Source organism: Zeus faber, assembly GCF_960531495.2.
Source record: "Zeus faber genome assembly, chromosome: 8".
Classification (NCBI taxonomy): domain Eukaryota; kingdom Metazoa; phylum Chordata; class Actinopteri; order Zeiformes; family Zeidae; genus Zeus; species Zeus faber.
Window position 1 is genome coordinate 21295835 of NC_137195.1, and position 6579 is coordinate 21302413.

Here is a 6579-nt window from a genome sequence, read left to right on the forward strand (position 1 = left end):
CCTGTCTGCACGCATCCCATCAACGTCAACACGGAGCGCCGCTCCCGCCGAGGAAAACAAGCCCGCAGAGGGGAAGCGGAGGAGGAGGAGGAAAGAAAAAAATAACATGTACCACTCCGCCCACCAAACCCCAGGCTCTGCTTTTTTTAACCCGTGTCTCTGCACCGCGCCCCCCACCCCCGCCCCGCGTCCCTCGACTTGCAACCCAAGGCCATGCGTCCGGGCTGCGCATGACAGCTCACAACATCCCCTGCCACAAATGTTTTCCCCCGATGCATCCTCCTCTTCCGTGACCCTATCAGCAGCTTGAGCCTCCCCGAAACCTCTAATAGAGTGTGCCTCTCTCTCTCTCTCTCGTTCACTTTTTTTTTTTTTTTTTTTTTTGGAATATGTCAACAATTTCTGGCTGGCTGGCTAGACTCTGTGTCCTGGCTATGTGCACACAAAACAGCACACACACACACACACACACACACACACACACACACACACACACACACACACACACACACACACACACACACACACACAGTGCATTGTGTTAGGTTTCTTTGTGCAAGCATCTGTCAATTAACCGGTGCATGTGTTTGTGTGTGTCCTGTGTGTTTGTTTTGCTTGTTGCGCATTTCGAATGTATTTGTGTCTCTCCATAGTTGTTGTTTTTTTAACCTCTTTCCACTCCTCCGTAAAGCAAGGGGAGGGGGAAAAAAAAGGGCCATGTCATTCTTCCACAACTTAATCAGGAGCTACACACCGGAGAGGGTCGCAGCAGCACGGACCTTCCCTGATCATGTTAATGAGGTCCCCTAGCTATGCAGTCATTGAAGTATAATTGACTCGTTCCTCTCTTATTTTCCTAATAGACACTCTGACCCAGAGCACGTTTTTATTTTGCTATGAGAAATGTCAAGAAGGATTGAAAGTTTCCTCGGCGAGCCCATTAAAACTGAAGGCGTGCCACCCTCTGCCCCTGCTAGCCGGCACTGCCATTGGCCGCCCGCCTCATTATGCAGATGCAAAATGTAAATAAATGATTTGCAGATCATTGCGACCCCCCACCACCCCACCCACTCACCATCGCAACTGTCTGCCATCTGCTTTAAATGGAGGAACTGCAAAAGTGAGTTACTATACAGTATATGTATGTGTGTATATAGATATGAATATATCTATATATACATAGTAATTATAATAAGACATGTCCCCCGACTTGAAAACCTGGCGAAGCGCATTGATGTTGTTACGGTCACGTCAGAAGCCCCCCTCCTCCCGCTTTCAGGACATATCAGAGTCAAACGGCGGCGTGCGTGTGATGTGGGAGAAACCGCCGAGTCGAGCCGCCGAGACGACGTGGTCACACGCTGGCGGACGTGAGGCGAAACATCTGTGCACATCAGCAGCCTAGCGTCCTCTGCTTGTCCGCGACGGCGTCCTTTCGACCCGATCGGAAGGCGAAATTGTCACGAAATTCCCGGACGCCATTGCCTTTTTGTAGTTTCCTCCCCGTTGATCACATCTGCTCTCCTCGTGTAACGTCGCCATCACGGTGTAACCGAAGTTTAGGCCTCGATTTGTAGAGCGCATCACGGTGTCTGTGTGTGGCGTGGTGCTTAATTTCGGACTGTCTTCGGTGTAAATCACTGACATTTCTTGAACATCCAGATGATAAAAGCAGCCCTCTGTCTTACCTTGTATTAGGGGAGGCTAATAAAAACAGATTCAGTTCAGTTCAGTTCTTTCTTTCTCGCCCCCAACATTTTTGAATGGATTAATTTGACCACTGTCCCCCACTACTTTTTTCTTTTTTTTAAATTTTCTGATCATCTCGGGAGTGAGCGCGACACTGGCTCCGCCGTGACTGGGAGACATCATTATAGTAATTACCACAAGCTCTAGTAGTTGCGGGCAAATAATTATTCCGGGCTCTTTTTTTCTCTCTCCCTTCCTGCCGCAGCTCCGCGGAAGGGGGAAAATTACATTTTTTTTTACCAAGCCCCTCTGTTGTCTGTATTGTGACAGCGGTCATACCCATCATATAGCCCCTCTCACAGCTATGGGTCTTTCACAATCGGAATAATGGCGGAAGAAAGAAAAAAAATCGCAGCCTATTTACCGCCCAGTCCCGCGCCACCCCTTTTCCCCCCCTCCGTTTGAATAAAATATGTGCAGCTTCCCTTAATAAGACCGCCTTCCATTTGCATTAATTTCATCCAAAGGGCCTTTTGTGATTAAGTGAAATTCCACCCCAAAAATTTATCGGGAATTGAAGAAACGCTGTTCTTGTTCTTTTGTAAAGCCTTTTATTTGGTGACTTGGATTTTAACGGAGACAACCTATTAAGCACCTTGGGTTGTTCTCATGTGTCTGAGAGCAAATGTTTCCATTGCCGACGAAGGAAAATAACAGTGTTTTGAACGGTTATCGGTGTGTGTGTGTGTCTTTGCGTGTGTCTGCGTGTGTGTGTGTGTGTGTGTGTGTGTGTGCGTGCGTGCGTGCGTGCGTGCGTGCATGCGCGTGTGTGTGTGTGTGTGTGATAAAGGACGAGCAAAACCATAAAATAAATCTTAGCGGAAGGTTAGGCGTTGTGAATAAGAACCGAGACTCTTCAGCTCCGCAGACCTTCGGAGGTGTAGAGACGTGTGCTTCTGTCTTGATGCCACTTCAGGTTTTAGGACTAGTGAAGGGAGTGAAGGGGATACGCGGACAGAATGTATGGAAGAAAATGCTCTACGCCATCAAAATTTCAACCCCCTCAAAAGAAGCCTGATCATTTCCTTACAATTGATACAAAACAGCTCGGCAGAAGAACTACTGTAGATCCGTCTCTCTCCTTTTGCGCGATTTCATAAACGAACTACCCTTTGTTCACAGTTTGTTTTGCTTTGGTTCTTATGGTCGTTTTTGTCTTTTATTTAAATTGTCATCCATGTGTGAAACAGCAACGGTTTATCCAATAATTATAGACCAGAATTAGCATTGCTTTCATTTTTTCAATTTATTTTTGGTTAAGCACTAAAAACTGCACTTAATGACAGCTCCAAAGTGTGCTTGAGTGTTATTGCATGTAGCATGACTCGAGCACCCATTGTTGTTTTCCATCTCTGTGGCACCATACCAACATGCTATTCATCACAGCAACTCAGCCAGATGCAATTAATGCAAAATTGATGAAGGAGAACTGGTGAAAAGAAAAGCCTTAAGATGGAACAAAAGCAAGCTAATAGTGGCTGGGGAAACACATGTGGGCCTGAATATGAGGAGGCACTTCATGGACACGTATATACGTGCACACACAAACACAGACGCACACAAGCGAACATTCAAACACAGCTGATCCTGCTTCCATTCAACCAGTCTGTATTGAAGCGCTTTATCTTGACTTTTTTTTTTTAAGCTGCATTAAGCAACATTGAAACATGTGACAGTCGATGTAAACAAACTACGAATTTGTATACGTCAACAAACTCACACTCACAAACACTTGCAAGAGCGAAAGCAGGCGCAATAACCCGTTCAATATGAATTAACAAAACTGGCGCGATAGCGGCATATTAACGAAACTGTTCAAAAACATAGCTGTCTTTGCAGTGTTGTTGCTAACACTACAAATCGTTGTGCAACGGTAAGGCATTCGCAAAGTAACAGTTATGGATCACTCTTGTCTTGTTCGGAATGGCTTCCCTATAAATGCAAAATAAAAACTTTGGCTTTCTTTTTTCAACCCTCTCCGTCTTTCAAATGCAAGTCCGATATTCACTCTTTTTTAAGCGCTGGTTTGGCCTGCCTCTTTTAGATCGTTCGATGTTTGACTTTTCACTAGCCACTTTCCACACTTTTTTGAGCTAAACAGTAAGCTGCTATTTGGTGAAAACAAACAAACAAAACACCCCAGAAATATCACCTCAAGTGCAACGTTGTGCAAAATTAGAGCATTTAAAACATACAAATATACAAAACAAACAAAGATATATAAAATATAGCTAAAATATACCGTATTGTGTGTACTGTCTTTTTTTTTTTTTTACATTTTTTACTGGGTTTTGCAAGAACCTACAATTGTGTCATCAGAGCATTTATGAAAAGTAAAAAGGTAAATATTACCTTTACGAAAAGACATTATAAAAAAGTGACAATTGACATATGACTAAACACCAAAACACTTGCAAAAAATTAGGAAACTAAAATAATACAACTATAAACGAACACAAATAAAAAATACTCAAAACAATACACACAAAAAAACAACAACCATCAGCCAGCCGATAGTAAACCATGTCAGTAATAGACACTGATGGTCAATACAGCAACATATCACCCATGCCACAACAAACACAATATTGATACCCCTCCAAACCCCAACAGATGCTTCAGGAAAAAGTGGGAAATCTATCCTCTTAACGAATTGGAAAAATGGACCTCATATTTTCCCAAATATATTGGCAGAGCCACTTAAGTCTGATTTATTTCCAGTCTAAGTAAATAATGGATGGCTCTTATCCAGTGGGTATGAGAGGGAGATACTGTTGAGTTCCAGTTGGTCAATACAGTATTAATCTTCTAGCCAGTAGGGTGACAAAAGCTAAGACATCTTTTTTTTGCATGAAGGGGGGTGGGTTCAACGAGGGGAGGACCCCAAACAATGTACTGAAAGCATTTTGTTCTACTTTTTTCCCCAATTACCTCTGATAGGGAATTAAAAATCCATGTCCAATAACTAAGTAGGGATTGGCAAAGCCAGGACATTAGGTTACGAGTATGAGGTTTTCAGGACATTGCTGGCACCTATCACAGCCTGGTGATACACTGTCATAGATCGTAGACAACTGTGCCTTAGTGTAGTAGGTACGGTGTACCACCTTACATTGAATAAGACCATGTCTATCACAAATAGAAGATTTGTGTACATGTTCTAAAATCTCTGCCCAACCGTCTTCTGGTATTACCTCCCCCAGATCTTCCTCCCAAAGGGTCTTTACAGAGTTTAATGACTCTGGATGTAAAAGATCAAGTTGGTTGTAAATATATGAAATTGAGCCTTTCAGAGTTGGGATTGGTGTCAGGAAACCCTCTAAAATTGAATCATTAGGCATTTTGGGAAACATGGGAACGTGTTATGGTCGAAGCTACGGACCACTAAATATCTAATATATCTAAAGGATGCAAAAACATTATCAATAAGTCTTTAAAAGTATTGATGAAAACACTGTCTGCTAGGGAAGGAGGAAAAAGATGCTTAGCAGCTACATAGAAATTGTAGCACCAGAAAATATAAATAATAAATAAACTGAACCTAGATCCTAAAAGAGGTTTTAACAATCACATTTTTAGTATAGGGGGAAGTGGAAGAATGAATAGAAGAGTGTACTAGAGCCTTAAGTGATACAGGTTTGGTGGAGTTTGCGTCTATAACCAGCCAATTCGGGGGAGAGTCAAAGATCTCATATTGAAGCCAGTATTTACAAATCCTGATATTGCCAACCCAACATTAAGCCTGAAAATTACTAAAGCCATCCCTCCAAGAGGCCCAGGCCTTTGCAAGTATTGTTTACATAGCCTAGGAACCTTCCTATTCCAGACAAACTCCAAGATCAGGCTATCCATTTCCCGGAAGAAGGTCAGAGGGAGGAAAAATGGTATGGATTGGAACAAGTAGGAGAACTGTGGAAGAATATTAATTTTAACAGAATTGACTTGTGCAAACAGTGGCGTTACTAGGGGGTGCGGGATGTGCGGGACGAGCGGATCGCACCAGGTGTCACCATCAGAGGGGGTGACACCACGGTCAGCGAAACATGCATCAACTGTGCTTAACTGGGATACTTTCTCAGCTGTTTTCTTACAGTTTCACAGTTTTCTCGGATTCAGGTCGAGGGGGAAAATTTACCTTTGTAAATGTCTTCAAATGTGTGTGTAACATGGACTCTTATGGATATGTAAAGCTATGTTGGGCAATTTTAAAGGGTAGGTTGTATAGAGGATAATTAGTTAGCAGCTGTATTAATAGGAAATATCCTCCTTTTGTTTAAGTTCAATTTGTATCCAGATATTTCTCAAAGGATTGAAGAGTGGCAACAGCAGCAGGGACAGAGACCGGCAGGTTGGAAATGTACAAAAGGAAGTAATCTGTGTAAAGGGAGACCTTGAACTATCATTTCAAGGTATGCCTGTAAAATGGGGGGCAATGGTGATTGTATATAATAATGGACCACTCTCTTGTAGAGCGATAAAGATGAAAAATACTCACATTGACTATTATTTGTCCTGACTAGGGCTTGTGGAGAAGAACAGAGCAGCTTTATTCAAGAAATACAACTTTTCCCGAAAACAAATTTCTCTAAAATATAACAAAGGTTATTCCACTCCACACGATCAATCCTTTTCAGCATCGAAAGATAACAAAGCCTCATGGCTATTAGAAGTGGAGACATTGGAGGTTGTATTGAACAGACATCTAAGGTTGGGGAGGAGGTTCAGGCTAAGGGATCTTTGCTGTTTTACAGCATACTCCCCCCACCCACCCACCTATGCACCCACTCACACAAACAAACAAACTCTGGTAGAAGCTTTCCCCCAAACTGG